The sequence below is a fragment of the Protopterus annectens genome, chromosome 14.part0, assembly GCF_019279795.1.
Source record: "Protopterus annectens isolate FY-2018-M chromosome 14.part0, PAN1.0, whole genome shotgun sequence".
In the NCBI taxonomy this organism is placed as follows: domain Eukaryota; kingdom Metazoa; phylum Chordata; order Ceratodontiformes; family Protopteridae; genus Protopterus; species Protopterus annectens.
The window spans coordinates 1,152,652,733-1,152,666,132 of record NC_056748.1 but is presented as its reverse complement, the minus strand read 5'-3'; the positions used below and the strand labels follow the sequence as shown (position 1 = coordinate 1,152,666,132).

General features: G+C 45.5%; 1 protein-coding gene across 1 annotated transcript in view; it reads right to left on the bottom strand.

Moving 5' to 3' along the window:
* The window catches only part of DNA2 (DNA replication helicase/nuclease 2), a 1,108,563-nt gene that overhangs the window by 51,627 nt on the left and 1,043,536 nt on the right, over positions 1–13,400 (bottom strand). The window lies entirely within an intron of this gene.

Sequence of the window (13,400 nt, the reverse complement as noted above, 5' to 3'; positions counted from 1 at the left end):
AGAAAAAGGTGTTATGACAGGAATGCTCGAGCTAGAGAGTATGCTGTGGGCCAGCAGGTAATTGTTCTCATTCCTGTCAGACACAACAAGCTGCAAGCAGCTTGGGAGGGACCCTACAAGCTGGTAAGAAAGGGAAGTGATGTTAACTACATGGTGGAACTGCTAGGCAGTAGGCAGGGGTACAAATTGTACCATGTTAAAGTACAGTTTTGTACCTACCATAAATGTAGATGTTCGAGTGTACACCCTGCTGCAGTCATCACACTTGGGTTATCCTGTCGTCACGCGGTCCCGCAGTCGGACGGAATTCCAAAGTCTTGGTCCGGCGTCGGTTGCTGTTGCTTCTTCCCGGACGCCAGGGGTATATATAATGCATCTGACGCCATTTTCTTCAGTTTTTCTTGCCCCAGATGTCAGGTGCCCCCAAAAAGGTGGTCAGTAATTCGTACCAAATTCAGTAATTTTTGCACAAACACGGAATCCCCTCCAGCTATAAGCAAATACATCAGGAAGGTATTGTAGAGATTTAGCCAGTTAGATCAGAGGGGATGGAGGGAGGGTAACCTGGACTGCAGCAGGGTGTACACTCGAACATCTACATTTATGGTAGGTACAAAACTGTACTATGTTCATCGTGTTAGCCTGCTGCATTCATCACACTTGGGTTGAATCCCAAAGCTAAGGATGGGTGGAGGAGATATAGAGGATTAGAGGGGGCTAGAAGGCCCTGCAGAACTGCAGTGGTGAAATCAGCTCTAGTCTTAGAGTAAAGTGGTAAGTGATAGTGTTTGGTAAATGTGTGTACTGAACTCCAAGTTGCAGCTTCCAAAATGTCCTTGGTTGGAACCCCCCTGAGGAAGACTGTAGATGTAGCTGTTGCCCTAGTAGAGTGGGGCCAAATGGTAGCAGGAACTGGTTTTCCATGATGGGTATAACAAAAACGAATGCAATGTCCTATCCATTTGGAAATGGTTTGTTTTGATATAGCCTTCCCTTGTGAAGCTGTAGCATAGGATACAAAGAGCTGGTCAGATTTTCTGAAAGTCTTAGTTTTATCCAAGTAGTAACGAAGTTGTCTGTGAATGTCCAAGGAATGCAGGAGTCTTTCTCCTTTGTTCTGTGGGTTTGGGAAGAAGGTGGGTAAGTGGATGGTTTGATTTAAAGCCACACTGGAAACCACCTTAGGCATGAAGGAAGGATTAGTTTGTAGAGAAACTCTGTCTTGATGGAAAATGAGGAAGGGTTCCACTGCCATTAGTGCCTGCAGCTCTGAGACTCTTCTAGCTGAAGTTATTGCTAGCAGCAGGGCAGTCTTCCATGATAGAAACTGTAGATCTGCAGAGAAAGCTGGTTCAAATGGAGGTAGAGTAAGTTTTTCCAGAACAAAATTGAGGTCCCATGTTGGTGTAGGTGCTCTCATGGGGGGCCTAATGTTTTTTGCCCCTCTGAGGAACTGCCTTAGAAGTGGATGGCAAAATAAGGGTGGATCCGTGTTGTAGTGGGCTGAAATAGCTGATGCATGGATTTTAATGGAAGAAAAAGAAAGTCCTTTGTCCAACATCTCAGTTAAGTACTGTAGAATCTGAGGCATGTGAGGCTGAAGTGTGTTTTGTCCTTTAGCTTGGTTCCAGGCGCAAAACCTTTTCCATTTATCCGAATAGGCCTTCCTGGTGCTGGGCCTTCTAGCTTCCAGAATAACATCCATAACTGCTTGGGAAAGAGGAGCTGGCTGGATGCTTAGGTGATTTGCCATGCAGCCAGATTTAAGGTTTTGAGTTGGCTGTGAAGAATCTGATTGTTTTGTTGTGTTAGCAAATGGGCAATTTGTGGTAAAATCCAAGGTGGGCCCTGGGCCATATTCCTCAATAGTGGGTACCAGTGCTGGCGTGGCCAGTCTGGGGCTATGAGTATCAGTCACGGTCTCTCCTTTCTGACTTTCAGAAGCACCTTTGTGAGGAGAGGCAATGGAGGGAAGGCATATACTGTCAGGTTTTTCCAACTGAATGAGAGTGCGTCCACTTTCCAAGCTTGATGGTGAAGTGTCCTTGTACAAAATTTTGTTAGTTGATAGTTTTGAGGACTGGCAAACAGGTCTATATGTCTGGAAGGCCCCATTTTTGAGTTATCATTGCGAATACTTGTGTATCCAGTTTCCACTCGTGGGGATCCATGATGTTTCTGCTGAGGTCGTCTGCCAATGTGTTCTGTTTTCCTGGCAGGAATTAAGCTTGTAACTGGACTTGATAAGCCAGAGCTGTGTTCCACAAGGTCATTGCTTGCCTGCATAGAGGGTAGGAGTGTGTACCCCCTTGCTTATGTACCACATCACTGTGGTGTTGTCCGTCCTTAATGTAAGTTGTCCTGGATGTAATAGATTCTTGAAGGCTGTCAGAGCATTCTGTACAGCTAGCATCTCTTTTTGATTGATGTGCAGATTCCTTTGATCTGCAGTCCATACGCCTTGAACGCACTGTCCTGCCATGTGTGCCCCCCAGGCGTAGTCCGATGCATCTGTTGTCATAGTTTGCCTGGCTGGGGGCAAGGTGAAAGGCTGACCCTTGTTGAGGTGACATGCCTGTGACCACCATAGAAACTTCTGTTGTAGACAGGGAATGAGAGATATCATTGTGTTCAAGCTGTGGCTGTGTTGAGACCATATGCTTTTTAGGTATCACTGTAATTTCCTCATATGCAGCTTTGCAAATGGTATTAGTAGTATGCAAGATGCCATGAAGCCCAACGCCTGCAGAATTTTTCTTGCAGGTAGCTGGGTCTTTGTTGCCATTGTTTTGAAATATTGAGTCAGTTGTAGTTGTCTGGTGTCAGATAAGCCTTCTGGGCCGTTGTATTCAAGCTGGCACCCAGGAATGTCATATTTTGTGAGGGTACTAGTTTTGATTTCTTTTCATTTACTGTGTACCCCAGGCAACTTAGAACATGTTTTACAAAAGCCAGATGTTGTAAGAGGATGTCCTTGCTTTCTGCTTGGATGAGGCAGTCGTCCAGGTATGGGTATATTTGAATTCCTCTTTGTCTGCAGTATGCAATTACTGGTGCCAGGCATTTTGTGAAGACCCTGGGTGCAGTAGATAAGCCAAAGGGCAGTGCAGAGAATTGGTAATGGGTTGAACCTGCAATGAAACGGGGGTATATTCTGCAACTTTGTCTGATAGGGACATGCAGGTATGCCTCCTTGAGGTCCAACGTTACTAGCCATGCTTTCTTGCCCAACATGGGAAGAAGCTGCTGTAGTGTTAGCATCTTGAATTTGGGTACTTGTAAGAAGGTGTTTAGAATTGAAAGGTCCAGAATTGGTCTCCAGGCATTGTCCTTTCTGGGAACTAGAAAGAGTCTTGAGTAAAATCCTTGGCCTTGCTCTGGAGTAGGTACCAGTTGAATGGCTCTCATGTCCATGAGAGCTGTAATTTGTTTTTGTGCCTCTGCCCATTGATTCTGTGGCAGGTTTGGCATTCCGCTTTTCATTGGCAAGTTGTGAAAATGGAATCTGTATCTTCGTGAAATTATGTCTAGGACCCATTTGTCCTTTGTGACAATGTGTCAGTTGTCTGAAAAAAGTGCGAGTTTTCCTCCCAAGGGGGCTGCCAAGAGAGTGTTGCTTGGCCAGATGAGGTGCAAGTCATTGAGTTTGCCTTCTGGTAGTTTGGGACCTATCTTCTCCTCCCTTCTGTGTTGCAGTGCCCCATTGTCGAGGTTTGTACTGGGCTTGTGGTTGTCCTCTGCCTCTTGGATGTCTGTATTTACCCCTCTGTGGTCTGTCAGTAGCTGGAAAGGACCAATTTTTTGTTGGCCAATTTCGGCTGAAGCGAGGGGGCTGAACCTGTAGAAAATCTGTCTGCATAGATTTTGCCTTATCCTCCATTTTCTTTAAGACTTCTGCTTTAACTCCAAAAAGAACATCCTGCTGTAAGGGAGCATCTAGAAGCTTTGCTTTAACATGATCAGGCAGGGTTTGTTCCTTTAACCAAGCATGCCTACGTATAACAGACCCAGTGACAGCTGCTCTGCAAGAAGCTTCCAAAGAATCAAACCCACATTGTAAAGTATGTTTGCCCACCTGTTCAGTTGCATGCAACAGATCCTGCATTTCTTTCAATTCAGACTGTTGAGGGAGTGTGCTCATTTTTTGTTTTAACTGAGACATTAGACATTGCTGATATTTTAGCATGTGAAATTGGCAATTTAGTGCCCTCATAGCTAGAGTGGCTGAGGTGTAAACCTTTTTCCCCCACCTGTCTAGTGCTCTGGAGTCCCTTTCAGAGGGTACAGGATTTTTTGCCATTGAAGCCTTAACCCCTTTGGGACCCTGGGAGATAGTCTCTGGGTCAGCAACAGGGCTTTTATAAAGGAATTTGTGGGAATCAGGCACTCTATAGTATCTGTCAGGTTTTGCTGGAGCAGGAGGCAGAGAATCTGGGTTCAAACTGGATTCTAAGTAAACATCATCCACAATGTCTAAAACAGGGGGGAAGGCAAGTGGTCTGTGCTGGGGGAGTAAAAGAAACTCTCTGAGCCTTTTCTTAGAGTCAGAGTAGTCCTGACCTTCCCAGTGAAAATGTTCGCTCATAGTGTGTAAAGTTTCCCCAAAGGAGTAGTCTTCAGGAGGAGAAGCTGAGGGAACAGAATCCACAGCATCAGAATCTTCATAAGGGGAGAAGGAGTAATCTTGGTCCTCAGAGGAGCCTGAGGAAATAGACACTTGTTCAGAGGAGGCATAATCTTCCTCTTGTCTAGGCCTTTTGTCGGGTGGGGGTTGGGAACCCCTGATTAAAGAGATCAAATCTTCAGCCATTTTGAGCATCTGTTTCTTAGGCATGGGGCCTTGAACAGGAGACTGAAGTGCAGTCTTTTTTGGTTTAATAGGAGTCTTAGTCTTAGAATACGTTTTTATGGTAAGCGTCGTCGGTCTGAAGACGCCTTCAGAAACCGAAGGTGTTTCTGCAGTACCGACATCTTTATCAGCAGTGTTGTGGTTAGGGGCTAAATAAGATGGCTGCATGGCCTTAGGACTCTCCGCCAAAAGCTCTGAAGCAGTCTCAGGTTCCAGCTCTGTGGTAGTCAGGGGCTACGTCGGAGCCTCACTGAAGACCGGTCCAGCCGAGGCCTCGGAGTCTGGCTTGGGTCTAGGCTGCCTGTCCTTATCCCTGCGTTTTTTGTGCACGCTGGTAGTTGGTTGCTCCGACGGCATAGTGTAGTTAAATTTTCTACAGAAGTAGTGTCTAGCGAAGTCAAAGCGTCTTTTTATAGTACGCTTATTAAACCTAGCACAAAAACGACAACCAGTGACGTCGTGGTCTGGGCCTAGGCAAGGTATGCAGTAAGAATGAAAATCCTTATGAGGTATTTGCTTCCCACAAGAAATACAATTGTTAACTTTTTCTGACATCGGTCTGAGGCAAGAAAAGTTTCCCCAACGAGGTACTTAGCTTTATTCAAGACTTCGGATCTGAAATTCGACTTCGAAAATCTCAGGAGTCGGCCGACCGGCACTTGCGAACTGCTTCTGCTTCAGGCACCGCGCGGCAAGAAAGACTGAAGAAAATGGCGTTGGATGCATTATATATACCCCTGGCACACTGACATCAGGGAAGAAGCGACAGCAACCGACGCCGGACCAAGACTTTGGAATTCTGGCCGACTGCGGGACCGCCTGATGACAGGATAACCCAAGTGTGATGACTGCAGCAGGGTAACACGATGAACATCATAAGTTCATACGTACGTATTAGGTTACTGGCCCTAGGGCCTACATAAACCCAGCCAAAAAGGTACCCTGGCTTTCACCACCCAAGAAAATTATTTTCCTGTGCTCCTGTCGAGCAGAGCCACAGAAGTGATCCCTGGGAGGAATTTCCTATTTCCCGTCCAATCATCAAGATTTTTCTTGAAGAGTGCTAATGAAGAGCTTTGTTTGATATAGATAGGTAGTTTGTTCCAAAGTATGGGAAGTCTCTGGGACAGGAATCTATCCCTCCAGCATGTTCTGTTTATTGTGGTGACAAGGTTTAGGTCCCTAGAGCGAGTAGCTCGGAGGGATTGGGAGTTCATTAAGTGGAGCATGTCCAACAGCCCTGGGTTTGACATAACTTTGTATGTTAGGCAGAGATTGCCTCTGAATAGGAGATATGCAGCAGAGTAAAGCTGGAGTTTCTTGAGACGGTCTGCGTTGGGCACCTGTTTGTGGCCGGTAATACTCATTGTGAGGTATTTCTGCGGCCTTTCCAGTTACAGATGTCTTGTGAGGTACATACCAAAAGGGGCGTAGTACACTATAATGGGTCTGAGTGATGAGTAGAGGGGAACAATGACCTCTTTTTTCCTGGATGAGAAACCTTGTGTGATGAGGTGTGCCACGTAGGATTTTCTGACTACTGTGGCGATGTGATTATCAGAGGAGAGACTACTGTCCACATGTATCCCAAGGTCTCATCACACTTTCAGTGTTAAGTAGACTACCGGCTATGTGGTAGTTCATGGGTACATAGTTTTTACCAAAGGGGATGACAATGCACTTTTTGGCATTGAGCTTGAGGCCATGGCTTTGACACCAGGCATCTGTCTCAGTGGGGCCCTTTTGTAGGATGTTCACATCGTTAGGAGTTTCGATTATGCCTCCTAGTTTGCAGTCATCTGTGAACTTCGTTAGCCTGTACTTAAGAGAAATAGATACCAAACAGGAGAGGACCCAGGACTGAACCCTGTAGTATTCCACTTGTCACTGGTCTGAAGTCGGATTTGGAATCTGCTACTTTCACAGTGTGGGTTCTGTCAGCGAGCCAGTTGGGAATCCATCTTGTGACATAGGGATTTATACCTAGTTTAGTGAGTTTATCTACAATCCCAGAGTGGGGAATGGTGTCGAAAGCCTTGGCGAGATCTAGGTAGGCTGTGTGAACCATCTTACCTTCGTCTACAGCTTTGGCGACTGCTTCAAAGGAGCCTATCATGTTTAGGAGACATGATCTACCTTTTACAAACCCGAACTGGGTGGGGGCCAGAGTTTGGAGATTACCAATGTCTTTGTTTATAAGTTCCATGATGATACGTTCCATGGCCTTGCAGACCAAGCTCATCAGGCTAATGGGGGCGGTAGTTCCCAGGGTCCGTGGTGGCTCCTCCTTTGTGGAGTGGGATAACCGTTGCTGTGCCCCATTCAGTGGGCACAAAGCCTGAGATGAGGCTATGATTGAATATGGTACTTAGGTGGGGTGCCAGTTTGTTCTGTAGTTTGTGTAGAACGCAGCCTGGAATGTTGTTCGGTCCCATGGATGCTGTGTTCTTGGCTTTGGAGAGTGTGGTTTTTACCTGTGCAGCTGTGATTACAGGAACTTTGCTTTCTTCCGGTATAGAGATGGGCCCTTTAGGGGGTGAGAGGGGGGTAAAGTTAGCAATGAACCTATCTGCCAGGATGTTGGCAATATCAGTTGGTTCTGTATATTTAGTGCCATTGTGCTGTAACTCAGAGCAGATCTGAGTGCTACCATTGAGATTCTTGACATAGCTATACAATGTTTTGTGGTTGTTGTTAGAATCAGTATCAATTGTGTTTTCGTAACTAGCTTTGGAGGATTTTATAAGGGATCTCAGCTACTTACTGAGGCTGACCAGGGAGTTCCTCCAATCATGGGATTTTACTCTTTTGCAACAGTTTCTTTCTTCTGTTGTAGAGTGTTTATGGCTGGAGATCAACAGAGTGGCTTCCTTTTTCTTGGAGGATAGCATCTTGGTTCTGTTACGGATAACAGAATCCATGCACTCGTGTAAGTGCTTATAATGTGCATTTGTGTAGGATTCAGCAGTCATACCTCTACTGTCCATCTGCATGGGTGTCGTGAAATTTGCTACTTCTGTCTTAAGAAGCGTGAAGTTGGCTTTGGAGAAATTTTTTACGGTGGTTTCCATAATGGGGGGTGGGGGCTAGATGTGGATGTCTAGGGTGATTAGCTTGTGGTTGGATCTGTCCAACGAGGAACTGACCTCTGGTGTGGAACACTGGTCGCCCATGTTGGTAATGACTAGGTCTAGGATATTGCTGCCCCTGGTGAGGATGTGGATATTGATCCAATGCATTGGAATTTATGAATTCCAGAAAAAGTTGACCAAAAGAGTTGGTACATGAGTAGTTTTCCCAGTTAATTGTGGGGTAGTTGAAATCACCCATTATTAGGGTGTTGGGTTGTACCCTAATATTTTCCAGTGTATCAAGAAATGAGGAGTGGGAATCCTGGGTCATGGTGGGGGATCTGCAGCAAGCTACAATTTGGATTGCAGTCTTACCCACACAGTTAGTTGCACTTGGATAATCTCGGATGCATTATGCTGAGCAACTAGCCTGGAGGTGCGGATAACCTTAATGAATATGGACATGCCTCTGCCTTTAGTATTTCGGTCCAGGTTAGGTGGCCGAAAGGTGTGGTATGAATTATAGCCTGGTAATGCAGGGGTGCTCTCTGAAGCCTTGAACCAGGTCTCTGTCACTGCACAGATGTCAATGTTCTCCATTTTAAGGAGTGCCTCGAGTGAGTGCATTTTGAGGTTTAGACATCTAGCATTGAGTAGCATTACCCTCAGATTTTACTTGCTTGTACCGGTTACGGTGGTGAATTTGTCATTTGAACCTTGGCTATAAAAAGCACTATGGGGTGGCAAGAGCCTTAGCCAGTATCCAGAATCCCAAGGGCGAGAGGTGTAGGCCATCTCTTGCAAAGCATCGTCTGTCGATCATGTCATCCCAGGCAGATCCTGGATCCCCTTAGAATGACACCAGAAGCTTAGCCAATTGTTGAAGTCAATCATTTTGTCCTTGTACTGTGGTATCATTCTGGGTGATGGTAGGGTGCTACTCAGGGCTAGGGTCATACCTGCCTGGGCTACAAGATCGGAAAGCTCCTCCATGTCACTTTTCATGTAGTCCAGGGAGGTATGTCTCAGGTCATTTACACCAACATGGACAATGACAGAGCCATATCTGTACTTGTGGAATGAACTGAGTGCATGCATTATGTGGCAGATCCTGGCACCCGATAGGCAGCTGACAGTAACTTTCTCCTTGTTTAACCTGGTGAATGGAACATAAGTGTACCTGACTATAGAGTCACCCATGACTAGAGTGTTGGGTACGTTGTTATGCCTTATGGGCTTTGGCTGAGTGGCACACTTGAGTTTGTGGGCTATGTGTCATTTGGGTTGTGTTGGGAGGTGGAGGTTGCTTGCGTTTCTGCTTTGGAGGTCTCTGTTGCTTGGGCAGATTTTTATTGAGAGCCTCTGTAAATGTAGGTGTGTGTTTTGTGTTTCTGTGTGTGCGCTTTGGTGGTGCACATTTTGAGGGACTATGTGATGAGTGTGGTGTGGTGCAAGTGTTTACCTTCTCCTCTCGACTGTCTAGTCCAGTCTGGGGTAAAGAGAGCTTTGCTTCCAGTTTAGCTACATAAGTGCATCTCTCACAGGTTGTAGTGTTGGGTGGTAGGAGAAGAGGGTTGTTTGTGCCCACATGAGGCAATTGCTGCATCGCTCCAAGATGCCCAGATTCATCAGGTAGACAGGCGAAAACACCGGGAGCTGACCCTTAGACGTGCCTGGATAGGTGCTTATTTATTAAGTACTAAAACTGTTTTCCTCTAGATAAGTGAGGAAAGTTGAGTGCTGTAGTAATTTGTAGCTTTAGTGCTTACGAGGTCTGAACAAGTGCAGAAGTGCGGAACATGAAACCTTAACATGACAGGGAGGCCCTTGTGCTGAGAATTTTCAATAGATTGCAGGAGGAGTCTGAAGGAGATCTGGATCTCCTCAGTGAGGCTCGGACTGGCACTTCAGTGGAAGGGGTAGCAAAGTCCCAGCAGGTATCTCCTACCCAAGTTCGAGAAATCCGAGCAGTGTTACAGGAGTTTGAGGACATGTTCACTGGGAAACCAGGGTCCACCCACCTGGTGCAGCACCAGCTGGATACAGGACCCCCTAAAGGCCTATTAGGCAGGCCCCTTATTGGGTGCCTGAGAGAGTCAAACAGCCTCTGAGGAGATACAGGAAATGTTGGAACTAGGGATTATTCAAGAGTCCAACAGTCCCTGGGCCTCCCCAGTGCTGCTGGTGCCAAAGAAGGATGGCAGCACTAGGTTCTGTGTGGACTACAGTAAATTAGTCACACAGAGTCAGATGCTTACCCTATGCCAAGGACAGATGAGTCACTAGAGCAGCTGGGTGGGGCTAAGTATCTTACAACCGTTGATCTTACCAAGGGTTACTGGCAGGTGCCCTTGACTCCCAGTGTTATACAGCGGTCAACCATTGCGACTCCTTTTGGCTTGTATGAGTTCACAAAGATGCCCTTTGGGATGCAAAAATGCCCCAGCAACTTTCCACAAGTTGGTAGATCATATCGTAGCAGGAGCAGGAAGGTTTGTCCCTTGCTTACCTAGATGATATTGCCATCTACACCCATTCCTGGCAAGAGCACCTTCAACATGTCAGAGAGGTGCTGGGCAGACTACAGAGGGCAGGGTTGATCATTAAGCTAAGCAAATGTCAGGTGGGTATGTCAGAGGTCTCCTACCTGAGACAGAGTGGCGAGTGGTAAGATCAGGCCAGACTCTGCCAAAGTGGAAGCCATTCAGGCATGGCCTGCACTTGTTACCAAAAAGCAGGTGAGGGCATTCATGGGGACAGCAGGGTACTACAAAATAGTTCGTCCCCAGTTATAGTACCATAGCTGCTCCCCTCACAGACCTGACAAGGAAGAACAGGCCAGATAAGGTAGTGTGGACCACAGCATGTGAGCAGGAATTCCAGAAGCTTAAAGAAGCTTTGGGAGGACCCCCAGTGTTAGCCAATCCAGATTACAACAAAGAATTTGTTGTGCAGGTGGATGCTTTAAACTATGGGGTGGAGGCTGTACTTAGCCAGATTTCTTCAGAGGGAGAAGAGCACCCAGTGGTTTATCTCAGTTGTAGGCTCCAACCCAGAGAGGAATGTTATGCAGCTGTAGAAAAGGAATGTCTAGCCATAGTGTGGGCACTGCAGAAACTTCAGACTTATCTGTATGGAAGAAAATTCACTGTAGTGACAGATCACAAACCCCTAACATGGTTACACAGAGCCAGCCAGCAAAATGCCAAGTTGCTAAGATGGAGCCTATGGTTGCAAGCATATATGTCAGTGCAACACTGCAGTGGGATTAGCAATGCCAATGCAGATGGGCTCTCAAGACTGGGGATGGGGTAAGGTATACTCCGACCTACCACTCTCAAGCAACATTTCTCAAGGGTCACTTGTAAACTAGCTTGAGTTCACCAGGGGGGAAGATTTGTGAAGACAGGTGAAGGCTGCCAGCCTAGCCAGATAAAATTCTGTAGATAATTCTGTCATTTGTACATATTAATGTAAGCCACAGGCTTGTTCTCTTGAATGTGAAAAGACTACATTGGATGTTGAACTGCAAAAATGCAACTGCACTCTGCTGTAGAAAAGCTAAGTCAAGCATTTTATGACTGTCTTTGATGTCAAAATTATGAGCTGATATGTCTAGAGGGTGACATCCTGCCTATTATTTTAAGACCAGAGTTAATGGCTAGAATTTGTATGTATAAATGTCCTTTATTGCTCTGGTTTCTAACCAGGTGTAAAGAATGTGAATGTAGTTTCTGTTAGCCTGGGAACACCAAAGAAGTGTGGAAAATGATGTCATGTGAAGCAGCTCTGTGCTATCGATTTAAAGAGAGAGAATCAGATAGCTCAAAGCATTTTTGTCTTGAGAACATCCATCACCATTAGCACTGCTTTCTCTATATGTAAGTTATAGATATAGCTAGGAAATAGGAATATTAGACTAATTTGTTTTTCCTGTGATGTTAGAACTTTTCTGTGGTATTATTTTAAGTATTTCTCTGTGATCTCTGAATTCTTGACTAGCACTGTGTAGTAAGAAGTATTGTCTTGTGTTTTTACTATTTATTATTAAATATTTTTAAACCTTTAAGCTGCGGCTGTTTTGTGTAGAGATAATTTAAGTCTCTAAGAGTGCATTGCATGTATACAGTGATACTGTACCAAGTCAACCTAATAAGTCTCGACTGTTCAGTCACACCATTTGGATAATAATATTGCACAGTAATAACTGGGCACCCTTTTAAGGGCCTTTGAGTAGCTCATAAATATTAGTGGGTGGCAGTGATTTCTACTGTATAGTCTGGGTAAAGGGGGCACAATTGGAGAACCTGTGCTAGCCTTCCCCAGTAGTGTCTGCATGGTTATATAAATTCTTACCTCAAAGTGTGTGTGTGTCAGCTACAAGGGCAGGGATATGAAGCACTGGTTGGACAGAGGGTGCTGGAGGTTTTGGCTTGCCCACTAGGGTGAGATCTGGACCCTATAGCTGTATCAGTGGGGAGTCTTGTTGGGGGTCTGGAGAGAAAGGGAGGAAACCAGCCCCAGACTGACTGTGATCTCTGAGAGTTCTTAAAAGAAATTGTATTTACTGTGTGTGTATTTACTATCCTTTCCCTATATGGATACCCCTCACTGGTTAGTGGTGGGGATTGAGGCTCCTTGATTGCTGGGCCAGTGCACGGGTGTCACACATATCATACCTGTTCATGCTGCCATCACTTTTACTTTTATTCTCACCACTGGTCGTCTTCTCTGTGGCTGATCAGAAGCTGCAACTGTTTGTAACTTCTCTGTTCCTTCTTCCATTCTTCCTTACCTTGCAGCATCTGCAAAACATCTTTCTTGTTAAAAAAAAAAAAAAAAAAAAAAAAACTGTTGCACAGGTAATCTATGAAAACTGTCTCCTCCACTGGAAGAGAACACGTCCATTGTTTTCTCCTCACGAGCGGTTTGTTCCTCCTGTAACACTTTCTCTACATTGTCACTGCATCTGGCTTCTCCTTCCTTTTGCTGAACCTGGTTTATCAAATTTATCAGAAATTCTCTCTCCAGTCCTCCATTTTCCATCAGCTACTGAATCTCCTCCTCTTTTCAGTAAGGTTTCTCCTGCTCCTCTCGCAAGCTCTATTGCAGTCTCCTCTGTCATGGAATTCTCAAAACTGCAGTAGCAGGTCTCTAGAGAGTGCATCATTCCCTGATGTCCTGGCTTAATTTCTTCTAATCTGTATCAATACCACCTCAGGATTTCCCTGTAAAGAGTTCCACTTATCTAGTCTGTAAAAGTTATCTGGCTTCTTTACAGCAGGTAACTCTGAATAAGGGTCAGAAGGCAACTTGTATACACCAAGAAAAGCTTCAATGATACGGCAAACTGCAATGGCAACCTGGGGCTTCCTTGCAGGATATCCTGCTGTTCCCCCATGTGAGGTGTTTTGAAAATGGCAAACCGACTGATAGTATAAGTAGTCCAGCAGTTTCCCCTTTTAACATCTTTGAACGGC